This window comes from Cervus elaphus, chromosome 25 (genome assembly GCF_910594005.1).
Source record: "Cervus elaphus chromosome 25, mCerEla1.1, whole genome shotgun sequence".
Taxonomy (NCBI): Eukaryota; Metazoa; Chordata; class Mammalia; order Artiodactyla; family Cervidae; genus Cervus; species Cervus elaphus.
In genome coordinates, this window is record NC_057839.1 from 10,842,305 (window position 1) to 10,856,128 (window position 13,824).

Consider the following 13,824-nt stretch of genomic DNA (forward strand, 5'->3'; position numbering starts at 1 on the left):
AAGGGACGCTCCCTTGGCAGCCTTAGGGTCTCCCTCAGCTGGGCTGGGTCCCTTCACTTTCTCGAAGCTTCTCCATCACTGAGGCCGACTGGCTGGGGCTGTACCTAGGGGACGAGAGCCAGTCTTTCTCTGGGTTGTTACTTCATTGCTTGAGGTGAGGAACTCCTTCATGGTTCTGCAACTCAGGCTGCACACTGGAGTAGCCTGGGGAGCTTTTCAAAGCTACCAGTGCCTGAGTCCCAGCCGGCCCTTTTCAATCAAAATATCTGGAGCTCCAGCTGGGAAAGGTGGTTTTAAATGCTCTCCAGGTGATTCAAAAGCACAGACAGTGTTGAGAACCAGTGATTTACTCTCTCCTCATCCACACCCTCTGTTCTAAATCTGTTAGGACACAGGGGTTGATCTTACTCATCCACGCTCCAGCTTCAGACGATAAAATAAGTAATAAATTTACCAATGTGGAGACCAGCCGAGGGACAGAGAAAGGTGGGAATGGAGGAAGAGTTATGCTTCCCAAGTTTCACACTCCCAAGGCCAGACATACTTAACCGAGAGCATCTGCTTCTGTAGGCATTTTCTTTTATCCTGGAAATATCCACCGTGTGCAGAATACCTTCCAATCTCATACATTCAGTTCTTCCTGCACACCCATTGAAAGTCAATCTTAAAAAGAAAAAAGCCAGACTTCCCTGGTGGTACAGTGGGTAAGAATTTACCTGCAAATGCAGAAGATGTAGGTTTGATCCCTGGGTTAGGAAGATCCCCTGGAGGAGGAAATAGCATCCCACTCCAATATTCTTGCCTGGGAAATCCCATGGACAGAGGAGCCTGGTGGGCTACAGTCTATGGAGTCAAAATGAGTCCGACTTGACTTAACAACAAAATAACAACAACAACCAGAAAGATTCCACATGCCTCAGGGCAACTAAGTCCACGCGCCGTAACTACTAAGCCTCTGCTCTAGAGCCTGTAAGCCACAGCTACTGAGCCCACGTGCGTAGAGCCTGTGCTCCACAACAGAGGAAACCACGGCAAGGAGAAGCTTGTGTCCCTCACCAGAGAGTAGCCCTCTCTTGCCACAGACTAGAGAAAGGCCCCCACACAGCACTGAAGACCCAGTGCAACCAAAAATAAAAACAAACAAGTTATTTACAAAAACAAAAAGCCTCCTCGCCTAGACTAGCTTCTTACCCCATGACACGTCCAGGGTGACAGACCTTCATCAGTCCAAGAGACTGGGCAGGTAAAGTGATATCAGGGCCACCTACTCCTGCGCTCAGAAGTTGCTGCAGTTGAATAGATTCTCCCAGGAGATGTCCAGTCCAGACACACGAGGGGTGGGCCGCAGTCCCCGGAGGTGGTTCTCGCCTTCACCTCTGCTGTGACGTCTCCAGGAGTGTCTCCAACCTAGCTACCAGAGGGGAGTAACACATCCTTATTTAAACAGTATCAGAGGCACAGTGAGAAGCCGATTCCATTTAGATAATGGAAGGAATCCAACTGGTGGAAACTCAGATCAAAGCTCATTAAACTTGCTCCCACTCTCAGACAACCACAGAGAACATCAGAGAAATGTTACGTTTTCTCTTTTACTCTTTTTCCTCCCCAGCTCCAAGTCTCTTTGCTGAGAGAACTGTTCACAAGAATTAAGATCTTATTGAATTTCAGATGGAGAAATTAGATTCTGGCTGGGTTTTAAAAGGGCCCCCAAATCTCTTGAATGAATCCAATTGATTTGGCCACATGTGTCTGGGCTGAGTTTCATGAAATCACAGCAAACAGCATATTGAGTTCTGTAATCTCATTCTGTGGAGCATCCGATTCTGATAAAGCTCAGCACTGTCATTCGCTAGCAATGCTGGTGCCAGGTCACAGCAATTATGGGAAAATGTCAATTTCCAAGTCTGCCAGTGTGGGTTAAATTGTGCACGGTCAAAATAACAGCAAGGCGCCTGCTCTGTCCCTCAGGGTGGGAACCCACATGCAGGGGCATGTGCAGCTGCAGAGAAGGGGTTGCTTCCTAATGGGCTCTGACAGCGGGAATGTCCCTCAGCTCAAGATGCTAGAAGGGCAGCAATCCCTTTAAACCAGGGCTTGAGGCACCCACTTCTGGCAGGTGTTGTCACTCAAAACTATCAGAAAGGATCAGTTTCAGAATTTAAAAATGGACGATGGGTTATTTTACTAGGGCCGTCATAATTAAAAGATGCATTCTCCTTGGAAGAAAAGCTATGACAAACCTAGAGAGCATATTAAAAAGCAGAGACATTACTTTTTATTGCACAATAGTCAAAGCTATGGTTTTTCCCGTAGTCATGTATGGATGTGACAGTTGCACCATGAAAGAGGCTGAGCGCCAAATAATTGATGCTTTTGAACATCAATCTTGTTGGAGAAGACTCTTGAGAATCCCTTGGACTGCAAGGAGATCAAACCAGTTCAACCTAAAGGAAATCAGTCCTGAATATTCATTGGAAGGACTGATGCTGAAGCTGAAACTCCAATACTTTGGCCACCTGATATGAAGAGCTGACTCATTAGAAAAGACCCTGATGCTGGGAAAGATTGAAGGCGGGAGGAGAAGGGGATGACAGAGGATGAGATGGTTGGATGGCATCACTGACTCAGTGGACATGAGTTTGAGCAAACTCTGGGAGATAGTGAAGGACAGGGAAGCCTGGTGTGCTGCAGTCCATGGGGTCGCAAAGAGTCAAGACACAACTGAGCTACTAAACACAATCCATAATTAAGTACCACAGATTGTATAGCTTAAACAACAGAAACACTGTCTTGCAGTTCTGGAGACCAGAAGTCCAGGATCTTGGCACCAACAGGCTTCTTTCTTCCTGATGGCTGTGAGGGGGTCTGCTCCAGGTCATTCTCTGTGGCCTGTAAACAGTCGTCTCTTCCCTGCGTCTCTTCACATCACCTTTCCTCTATAAGTATCTGTCCCTGTGTCCAGATTTCCCCTTTTTATAAGGACACCAGTCATATTGACTGGGTCCAAAGGAGGGCCCACCCTCATAACCTCATTTTAATTTGATGACCTTGTAAGGACTATTTCCAAATAGGGTCACATCCTGAAGTGCTGGGACTAAGACTACAACCCATCCTTTTGATGGTGGTGGGCGGGGGACACAATTCAACCCATCACAGACAACAACTCAGCTGGAGTCTAATAAGAAAAGCTAACATTCATTGAGCATTTCTGCTCTGAATGCTTTGCTCTCATTGCTTTACATCGATCCATTGTCAATACTTTACAGGGCTGTGAGAATTCAGTTCAGCACCACTTAGAACCCAGATTTAGAACTGAAGAAATAGAGTCATGACAAAGTTAAGTAGCGAGCCCAAGGTCACGCTGCTGGTAAGACCAGAGCCAGAGTCAAAAACAGGTAGCCTGGCTTCAGACTGGATTCTGCTAACTGCTCTTATTTATTTTACGCATTTATTTATGGCTGTGCTGGGTCTCCGTTGCTCTGCTTGGGCTTCCTCCAGTTGTGATGAGCAGGGGCTACTCTTCCTTGCAGTGCAACAGCTGCTCATTGCAGTGGCTCCTCTTGTTGCAGAGCACAGGCGCTGGGTGCACGGGCTTTGGTAGTTGCAGCACGTGGGCTCCGTGGTGGTGGCTCCCAGCTGGAGAGCTCAGGCTAGGTAGTCGTGGCGCATGGGCCTCGTTGCTCTCCGGCACGTGGGATCTTCTTCGACTGGGGACTGAGCCTGTTCCCCCTGCACTGGCGGGCGGATCCTTGTCCACTGCACCACCAGGGAAGTCCTGGCAGCTGCTCTTCTATGCCAGGAGTACATGCCTCATGGACTCCCTGCTGGAGGGAACGTAAGCCGGGGCCCGGCTGCTGCCCTCTGGGATCCCGCCCCACATGGGCACTGAGGTCACGTTTCTTGCAGGCGCCCCCTGGGTGCCTGTTCCCTGGTGTCCTGACTCCTGTGGCAGGGGGTGCTGGGCTGTGGACTCCCTGGCCACCCTGCCGGGGCCTCCTGGCACCACAGGGCAGCTGGAATGCTTGCACCCATCTCCCCAGAAGCCCCCTCCCCTGCCTCAGGGTCAGGCCCGCATCCCAGTCTGACTGCGGGGTTCCCAGCAGTCGCCAGCTCCTCCTCATTTTCTTGCATTTCTCCTCATAAATCCTGGCATGTGTAGTCATGTCCTGGAGGTCCTGGGTGAGCACAATATCTCTAATTCAAAGGCTTCAGAAAGTGTAGAGGTCCAGTTCTGATTCAAATTCAGTTAGCTTGTCTGTATTTTTTAAATGGTAACATTGAAAAAGAAACCACATGCAGTGTGTTTTTCACTGGGTATGGTTAGTGATGCTGTCAGATACATTTTTGTTTAAGATTCAGGAAATTGATATAATTTATGCCAGTTTTAATGCGATTCCATTTTGTCCTTCCTCAAATGCAGCAGAACGCAGAGCCCAGCATGGAGTAGAGCCTCAGCAACAGGCGGACAGACAGACAGACTTCAGAAGGCCCTTCTGTCCCCTGATGTTCTCCACAATGAACTCGGCTGCTGGAGGCAGAGTGCCCAAAGTGGGAAGTGGGAAGAGAAGGCAGACCGGATTGTTTATGGTGAGGTCCTGGTTGTGAGTGTTACCTGCATACCTGCCCCTTCGTGAAAACAGAGCACTAACCCACGTGTCTGCTTGTGCTGTCCTTGGAGATGATAGAGGTTCTCATGGACTCCAAAGCAGAGCAGTTATGTCTTAGAGGCAGGAATACTGGTCCCTGGTAACCTTTTAGCCTGGGTACTTATATCATTAAACAAAGAATCACATCCCTTTCCTCTTTTCCTATACCTGTCAAACCACTCACCTTGCTAATTCCCTCATGCTAGGTCAGGACCTTGGGTTAGCTAGTTAGCTGTCTAGTAGGCATTGAATTTCTTGAGGGCTTAGACTGCCCCATTTACAGTTAAACTGAACTGAATTCCAGGTGAGGGGGTTGGAATGAGTGAACTCTAGGTCCTTCTCTGGGCTAATAGGCCCTGAAGTGCACATCTTGGCATGAATACTGAGCAGCCCAGATAAATCTGCAGGGAGTTCATAGGATACAGCATGTCTTCCAACAGTACATCATTTCTGCTATTTTCTACCCCAGAAAAACCACACAGTGACCCCATTCCCACCACAGGTGGGGGGATATTTGACCAAGAGAGAAGAGGTAATATCCATTTCTTTCTGAGCTTTGTGGTAGATCTCACCTTACTGTTGGTTGCACTAATCCAGGTATTTATCATAAATACTGTTGTTTTGCTTTAAATTTCAGAAGGGATAGCTTGACCAGAGGTAGATCTGAATCTCCATATTAGTATATTGTTATCAGGGTGTCCCACTAAATTTTTTCCCTCTGTTTAAAAAGTTATACTAGCAGTGGTTTTTTTCTATTCATGAGAGCATCTCAGAAATTTTAAAAGCAGGGCACGAAGCTGACAGAAACTGGCTCCCTGACCAGCGTGAACATATGTGGGGCAGCTTTGATGTGAGTGATGGGATAGTGTTTGCCGATAGGGCCTGCTAATAATCCAGAGAGATGATGTCATTCTTGGCAAGGCCCAGAAAGAGCAACAAGAGGCCAACAGCTCCCCTCGGCTGAAAAAGCCCCTTTAGGTTCCTTGACTTCGTAGTTGCTGAGCAGATGAGACTGCAGAGTTCTGTGAGCCCAGCTGAGCCATTTTACCTCCTGGGGATGGGAGTTTTTGTCAAGAAAGCTTGGGTCACTAGCTGGTTTACACAAATCCCTGAGAAAGGTTTACTCTGCCTTGACACTCCTCCCTGGCATGGAGATTTCTCACAGAGCTAGGAAAGAATTACTTCCTGGGGAAATAGTCCTCTGTACTAGAATTGCCTCACCCCATGGGGGTAGATTGGGCCTTGCTTCATGGCCCAGTGGTAAAGAATCTGCCTGCCAATGCAGGAAATTCAGGTTCGATCCCTGGGTCTGGAAGATCCATTGGAGAAGAAAATGGCAACCCACTCCAGTATTATTGCCTGGGAAATCCCATGGACAGAGGAGCCTAGCGGCCTACATTCCACAGTGTCGCAAAGAGGCGGACACGACTAAGCGGCTAAGTACACATGCACGCATGGGGGGAGACTGAAGCTCTTCTAACTCAGTGAGTCTCTCCTGATTTTGAACGGCCTAGGAAGGGACAGAAGCAGCACCTGGGGAGGAGAAGAGGAAGCTTCATGTTACTTCCCAGAACTATAAAACACACCCTACGTTCTTTAACAGAATGCACCTTTTCTTTCCCTTTAATTTCTTGGATGTGTTTAAGCCAAGGACCCAGGGAATCCTCATGTTTCCAAGTAAAGATACTAACCAGTGTTCTCCCCCCAACACAGCCTGGTCCCCGTGACACATGCCACCAGGGTCAGCCGACAACCCCCCAGCTTCTCTGGCACCTCCTCTGTGCCTGCAGCCCCCACTCTTTGACCCTCTAGGGAGCAGAAGAACCCCGTACAGCCCCATGTGTGCTTGCTGGGAAAGCTCCAAAGAAACTTTGGTTCCTTGATGAAAGGCATTCACCACAGAATGGATGACACAGTCTGCAAGGAACTTGGTGAAAGCTGGACTACTTGACCATGATATTACAAGTTGTTGGATTTTCTTCAAAGGGGTAGTAGACTCTACATTGCCTCCAAAGAAGTGCCTTATTTACCAAATTGCCTAGGAATGTAGGCCACTTGTACAATGACAAAACATATTCTTTACAGAAATGTTGGAGAATAAGGGGCTTTTATGTAGCTGGTGATGTTCTTAGTGGTTATTCTGCAGAAATGTTATAAATAATGATATTGCTTGATTGATGGAGTAGATGTTGTTTAGCAGGCTTGGAAATAGAGCACATGCTGGTAAAACACATGACATTTTCCAGTTGATGTTTACGATATTCAGAGCTCTGTTGCCATAGAAAAAATCCACTGGGCTACTGAGTGGAAAATATTTGGGGAGAAGGCTGATGGTTAGTTCCAGTTAATACAGCAGCATTCATCCAGTCCCCAGATACTCAGGGAGAGGCCACCATGTGCCCCACAGTGTTCTAGGAGCAGTGCGCAGAGGACACAGTTCTCCGCTCTCCCATTCATGAGGGAGAGATGGGCAATGACCAAAAGTCAACAAACCATAGACTATGTCAAACGGTGACAAATGCTATGGGGAAAACTGAACCAGGGAAGAGGGAGAAGGAGCATTGAGGGGAGGTGAGAAAGGACAGGGGAGGCTTCTCTGGAGATGAATTCAGACATGGACCTGAAGGAAGGGTGCGTGTATCCATGTAGATACTGGGGATGAATAATCTGGGAAGAGATGGCAGCAAGTGCAGAGGTCCTAAGATAAACTTCCCAGCAGGTGGAGAAAGTGTATTGGCTGGAGGGGCTGGACTGTGGTGAGCAAGGGGAGAGTTGTGGGAAGAGGTCAGAGGCAGCCAGACACCAGGTTGTACAGGCCTCCTAGGGCCAGGTGCCAACTGCTTCAGAGTCAAAGTCAAAGTCACTCAGTCCATAGAATTCTCCAGGCCAGAATACTGGAGTGGGTAGCCTTCTCCAGGGGATCTTCCCAACCCAGGGATTGAACCCAGGTCTCCTGCATTGCTGGTGGATTCTTTACCAGCTGAGCCACAAGGGAAGCCCAAGAATACTGGAGAGGGTAGCCTATTCCTTCACAAGGGGAGCTTCCCGACCCAAGAGTTGAACTGGGGGTCTCCTGCATTGCAGGCAGATTCTTTACCAACTGAGCTATGAGGGAAGCCTACTTCCTCTTCCTAATTCTGCTTCCTGTGGCACAAACATCCACAATCCACCATCCTACAGGCCCAGCTCCTCTTGTAATCCATTGCCAAAAGCCCTTCCTGATATCCAGGGCCCTCCTCAGTCTTCTGGTGCCACCATATTGGACTGCATCTTTTCCTGTGTCTGTCTTCTCCTCCCATCCAGATTCTCACTCAGTTATAGTAAAACCATGGGTAGCTTTTTCCTTTATTTCCTGCTGGAGTTGGTTCAGTCTTAGCAAGTGTCTACCTTGGCAAGTACAAGGAAAATACCTGTGACATAGAAACTCTGATTCTACATTCAGAGCTTCAAGAATGTTATTAGCTCTTTTGTCTTTTGTCTGACTCAGAGAATGCTGTTTTAGGAATTGCTTCATCTTATCTACTGATCAGTGTTCTTATTTTAAATACACCGGTCTAACACAAGAAATGTTTCACCCCCAAATTCCAATATTACAGAGTTTCAAAGCTTGCTACATTTGCCCTATTTTACAGTTATAATTGGAAAACAGTGCAAGTTTTTTCAAATAATTCTCAATTATCTCTATTGTTAAAATATAAGATGGATTTTTACTCTGCAAGTAGCTTTCCAACCAAAAAGATATTAATAATATTCTCAAGTTCTTAGGTACTGACTTTTCGTTTAGTGCAAGAGTGGGCAACTTTTCTGATGGGGGATGGCCATCCTCTGTACAGAGTCCTCTTGACTAGCTTCCTAAAGGCAGGCATCTCACCTTCCTCATTTGGGGCTCTCCCTGTTCATCTGGGGTTCCCCTTTGTCCAGAGACTCAGGAAGCGCCCAACAAATGTCACCATATAGGTTCCTATTATCATCCCCATTTTTGTATTAATAGATAAGAAATAGGTGAGAAAGTGATAATTGAAGGTTGTAATTTGCTAAAGGTCGCACAGATAATTTGTGGCAGATTTGAGACAATGCATGACAAAGTTGGTTTGAATCAGTGCTCACAGCTTTTATTGTTAGTGATAGCATTCTGGAATGTAGAATGGGAGATAAGACACTGTATCTACATGACGTGGCTCTTTATTTTGCACTTCGTAAATTTATCACCTAACTCTGAGGGGGCAAACGGGGAAGCTTTCTGGGCTCTTGTGTGATGGAGACAGGAAGATGAGGGGATCCTGAGAACAGAGCAAGAGGAAGGGTCCTGAGCTGTGGTACATATGCACCATGGAATATTACTCAGCCGTTAAAAAGAATTCATTTGAACCAGTTCTAATGAGATGGATGAAACTGGAGCCCATTATACAGAGTGAAGTAAGCCAGAAAGATAAAGAACATTACAGCATACTAACACATATATATGGAATTTAGAAAGATGGTAATGACAACCCTATATGCAAAACAGAAAAAGAGACACAGAAGTACAGAACAGATTTTGAACTCTGTGAGAGAAGGTGAGGGTGGGATGTTTCAAAAGAACAGCATGTATATTATCTATGGTGAAACAGATCACCAGCCCAGGTGGGATGCATGAGACAAGTGCTCAGGCCTGGTGCACTGGGAAGACCTAGAGGAATCGGGTGGAGAGGGAGGTGGGAGGGGGAATCGGGATGGGGAATACGTGTAAATCTATGGCTGATTCATATCAATGTATGACAAAACCCACTGAAAAATAAATAAATAAATAAATAAAGGGAAAAAAAATAGATAAGCAAAAAAAATAAAATAAAATAAAATCTCCCCAGCGATTTTAATGTGAAATCAACGATTGGGACCTATCATTCTTTCCTTTAAAACCAATTTCTGAGGCAAAATTTACATTCAACAAAATTCACTAATTTTTTTGTAGTAAAAAAAAAAAAAAAAGAGGAAGGGTCCTGGACCAGAGCCGGTGCAGGGAGGGCACAGTAATGGCAATGAGAGAAAGTACCTGGGAGGAGGGGGCAGGGAGGCATTGTTATTTTTTCTGTGGTCAAGAAAGTTGCCAATTACTTCTTTCCTGAGTCCTGTAACTTACATGTGTTTGGATGAAGCCCTCTAGAAGATGGGAAAAAATCTGGGTGCAAATCAGGCATTTTGGTAGAGTGATTTATGGTCACTGAGCACTGCTGCTGCTGCTGCTAAGTCACTTCAATCGTGTCCGACTCTGTGCGACCCCATAGACGGCAGCCCACCAGGCTCCCCCGTCCCGGGATTCTCCAGGCAAGAACACTGGAGTGGGTTGCCATTTCCTTCTCCAATGCATGAAAGTGAAAAGTGAAACTGAAGTCGCTCAGTCGTGTCCGACTCGTAGCGACCCCATGGACTGCAGCCCACCAGGCACCCCCGTCCCTGGCATTCTCCAGGCAAGAGCACTGGAGTGGGTGCCGTTGCACTAGGAGCGCACAAAGCTCTTCAGTCAGGAGCCACGAGGGGAGGTGAGTGGGGAGAAACGGTCAGAAACGCTGGCTCCTGGAGCACCTTTGGCCTGAGAGCGCAGCTCTGGGATCTGGTCTTTGGCCAGTGAGGGGCAGGTGAGTGATCTTGTTGGCACCACAGGGTGGCGGGTTCAGCCCGCCATACCTGGCTTCCACCCTCACAGACCAGTGTCTCCCTTCCGGCTGTCTCTTCTTGGTAGACATAAGGGGAGCTGAGTTCTATCCCTAAATCAGGTATCCTTTTTATGGCTGTGAATTCTCCACTTCTCTTGCTGTCTGCTTTGTAAAAGGTGGTTTCTTAACAAATGATTGCTCAGATCATTCAGCTGAACACTGACTCTGTGATGTTCATCCCCGTCTGCGTGAGTACTAAGCGGCTTCAGTCATGTCCAACTCTTTGCGACCCCACAGACTGTAGCCCGCCAGGATCCTCTGCCCACAGGATTCCCCAGGCAAGAATACTGGAGTGGGTTGCCATGCCCTCCTCCAAGGTATCTTCCTGGCCCAGGCATCTAACTCGCATCTTCATTGGCAGGCGGGTTCTTTACCACTGCTCTCATCTTCCCTAGGGTCACCAATATTTGTTTGCTGAAGGTGAACTTGGATAGAAAGGAATAAGAAAGGATGGGTGGTTTGGGAAAAGCTGGGTAGGAGGTTAAGGAGTGGGTCTCTAGGAAGCTTTAGCATCTGTGTCACAGCAGGTGTTGGATCAGGTAACTTGGGGGGCATCTCTTCCTTTAGATCTAGATCTACTGTGGAAAGAAATGTGGGAAAGGGATTCAAGCCATACTGGGGAATGAAGTTCTCTTCCATTGTTATGCCAACCCACAAATGTTTGCTCAGCCTAGAGTTTCCCAATCTGTCACCCCCATTTTAAGGATGAATGATCCGAGTACTCAGACAGCTGAAATTACCCTGCCCAATACTGCCCACTATTTGACTCAGAAACCACAGTCAAACAAAAGCAATCCAGCATGATGGAAAGGCAAACATATCAGTAGGAAAAACTAATGGCCCCCTCCTTAAATAGCCTTTTTGAAATCTCTTAGGCTTATAAATAGTGACTAATTTAACTCTATTTAAAAAAAATTGGCTCTGGGTCAGATTATGTGTTGTCTGCCTGCTGAAGATGAATTGCATAACAGATCCAGCCAAATATTGTAGCCTAAATATTGGCCCTATTAGAACTGTTGAGCTGAATTTTTCAGAACACAATTCATAACATTTCCCCCACCTCCCTGCTTCTATCACTGTATATAACATGCTTTTTTTTTTTTTTTTCTCTCTCTCCCTTTCTTAAACTTCAGTCAGGAGCCCCCGAAGTGACCTAATCCTCTTTGACGTCTGCAGTTTTCAGATTTATGGGACTAGTGAAAGATTACAGGACTCTCTCTGAATAAAGGTCCTCACTGTGAAAACTCCACAAAGACCACAGACATGGACACTTTGCTGCAGCCGGGCCTCCACTGCCTTTACAAAGAGCCAGTCGGGGTGCAGGCAGCAGGCAGCCCGCTGAGCACACGGTGAACACCGTGGGCTTTTTTTCCCCTTTTGCCAGGACACTTTTCTGGATTAAAAGGGAGCTTTCCTGGGTTCTGTGTGAAGGTTCACTATACACATTTGCTTGGTCTGTGTATGGTAAACATTTATAAACTCAGAGCTGGAGCACAGGAACTGAGCAGAGAAAGACCAGGGAACAATTCAGCAGGACACTGCTGGCAGCCACCAGTTACCACGGAGCGGGTGTGACCAATGCTAGGACTTCAGCAGCTCAGCTGGAGCTGTCTGGGCTCCAAGCAGTTCCTACACAAAACACTGGAGCCAGACTTGGTCTGATCTCTCGGTTTGACCACGGCTGGAGTTGTGGCAAATAAAGGTCCAGGCAGAGAGCTAATGAGGGTGTGCAGACATGGGGTGTGTTCCTTTGGATGAAATGTTTGCTTCTTCTCGGCAACTTCTGCCTTACAAAGAGAGCTGGGGGGAGAGGCTTTCCTCCTCAGCTTTCCTTTGTTGTCTCTGCATTTCCCTGCTGAGCCTGGAGAGGGAGGGAAAGTAGGCAGTGTGGGGTAGTGGTTCAGAGCACACGCTGCGAGTCTGGCAAGACAGGCCCTTTATTCCACGTCCACCATGACCTTAATGAGCTCCCGTGGGCATGGGCAATGAGCACTCCTGGCCTCCCTGGGCTAGAGCCTAGGCCAAGTTGAACCAGAGAACTTAATTGCCTTTTTCACCACACTAACAGAACTTTGGCTTTTCCAGACAGTCCAGGACAAGTGGCAAAAGTGGAATGGAGAAGGTTCTCAAGAGAGAGAAGCTTCAGGACAGGGAGGCTGAGCTGAAAAAAGGCTGGTTCACTCGAGGCCTCTTGTGTTTTGGACCTTTGTTTTCCCTGCAATGTAATTCTCTTCTTCACCATCAGAACTTTGTAGCAGTGTCTGCCTTTCAGGATACCTTAGAGAGTGGTGTCTTGAGGGATGAAGGAAGAGCAGCTGGGGCTAGAGTTGGCAGAAGTGGTACCAAGTGAGGACAGGAGCTACAGGAGCCAAGAATGATGCCTAGGAGCCAGGAGACAGCAGGGAACCAGGTCAGTGTGAACCATCTCAGGACCGAAAGGAACACTACCCACCTCCAGAAAGGATGCTGGAGAAAAGAAGGAAAAGGGTAGTGGGTGGATCTGGACTGCCATAGTATGTTAGAAGGGGAAAGATCAGGCCGCTGTATTTGAACATTAAGGACCTCAGAAAATGAGAAGACCTGCAAGTTATCAGGAAGGCAGACACTTGGGTTGCAGTATTAGTATGTGACCTGGTGATTAGGTGTTCTTAGAGCTTCCCCCTGGGATGCTTAGCAAAAGGTTATGGAAGTCCCTTGCATCTTTTTCATGTCTGCCCAGGTAAGGGCAAAGGTCTCTGGGATCCATGTAGTCCCACTAAGATCCACAGGGGCAGAGACACTGAGTTCATTGTGAGCTCTCCCCAACCAACTCCTCCCAGGCCTCTCCCTGCCCCAACTACTCAACCACCGTCATCTCTTCCTCAAGCCACCATACCTGGTTCTAGAAGAACACATGTAGTGGAAGCAGCCCTGAGTCAATGCCAGCAGCATGTGGTGTATCCCAGAGAGCCCCATTCCCACTCCCTAGGCCAGTTCCCTGGGTTGCCCCACGGCCTTTTGAAGCTCCTGTGTATGCACTTCCTGAAACAAGCATGAAGTGGATCAAAGGAGGAGTTTGTGAGGCCAAAATAATAAGCTCCCTCAGAAGAGCTCATCTCTGTACCCTCCCTGTGTGGTTCTGCCCTCCTCCCTGGGGGAGGGAAGAAAACTCCAGTGACTGGGACCTCCGGTTCTACTCACAGTCCTCCTTGGGGGATCAGAAAGGCCAGAAACCACCAGGCAATGGGCCTTCTGCAGCTGGTGCTCTGGTCCTCAGTAGCAGAGTTCAGCAGAGGTGGGAAGGGGAGGTGGTCCCCAGAAGCTGCTGGCTTCTCTCCGTATTCCCCTGGCTTAGATCTGCTCCTGAGCATATGGGTAATTGCCCAGAGAGGAGGAGTGTGTTCAATCACCCAGAGGGAAAATCAAAGTCAGCTGGAACAACCGACCTTGCTTGTGTCTAAATGATTAGCATATAGAACCCACCTCGAAGGAGCTCCAGGCTACTT

General features: G+C 47.7%; 1 long non-coding RNA gene across 6 annotated transcripts in view; it reads left to right on the top strand.

Annotated features, from left to right (window-relative positions):
• Nucleotides 1–13,824, top strand: part of LOC122683854 — a 65,163-nt gene that overhangs the window by 8,384 nt on the left and 42,955 nt on the right. For all 6 annotated transcript variants that reach the window (XR_006337844.1, XR_006337846.1, XR_006337843.1 and 3 more), the window contains exon 2: nucleotides 4,421–4,587. This is a non-coding gene — a long non-coding RNA (uncharacterized LOC122683854). The remainder of the gene's footprint in view (nucleotides 1–4,420; nucleotides 4,588–13,824) is intronic.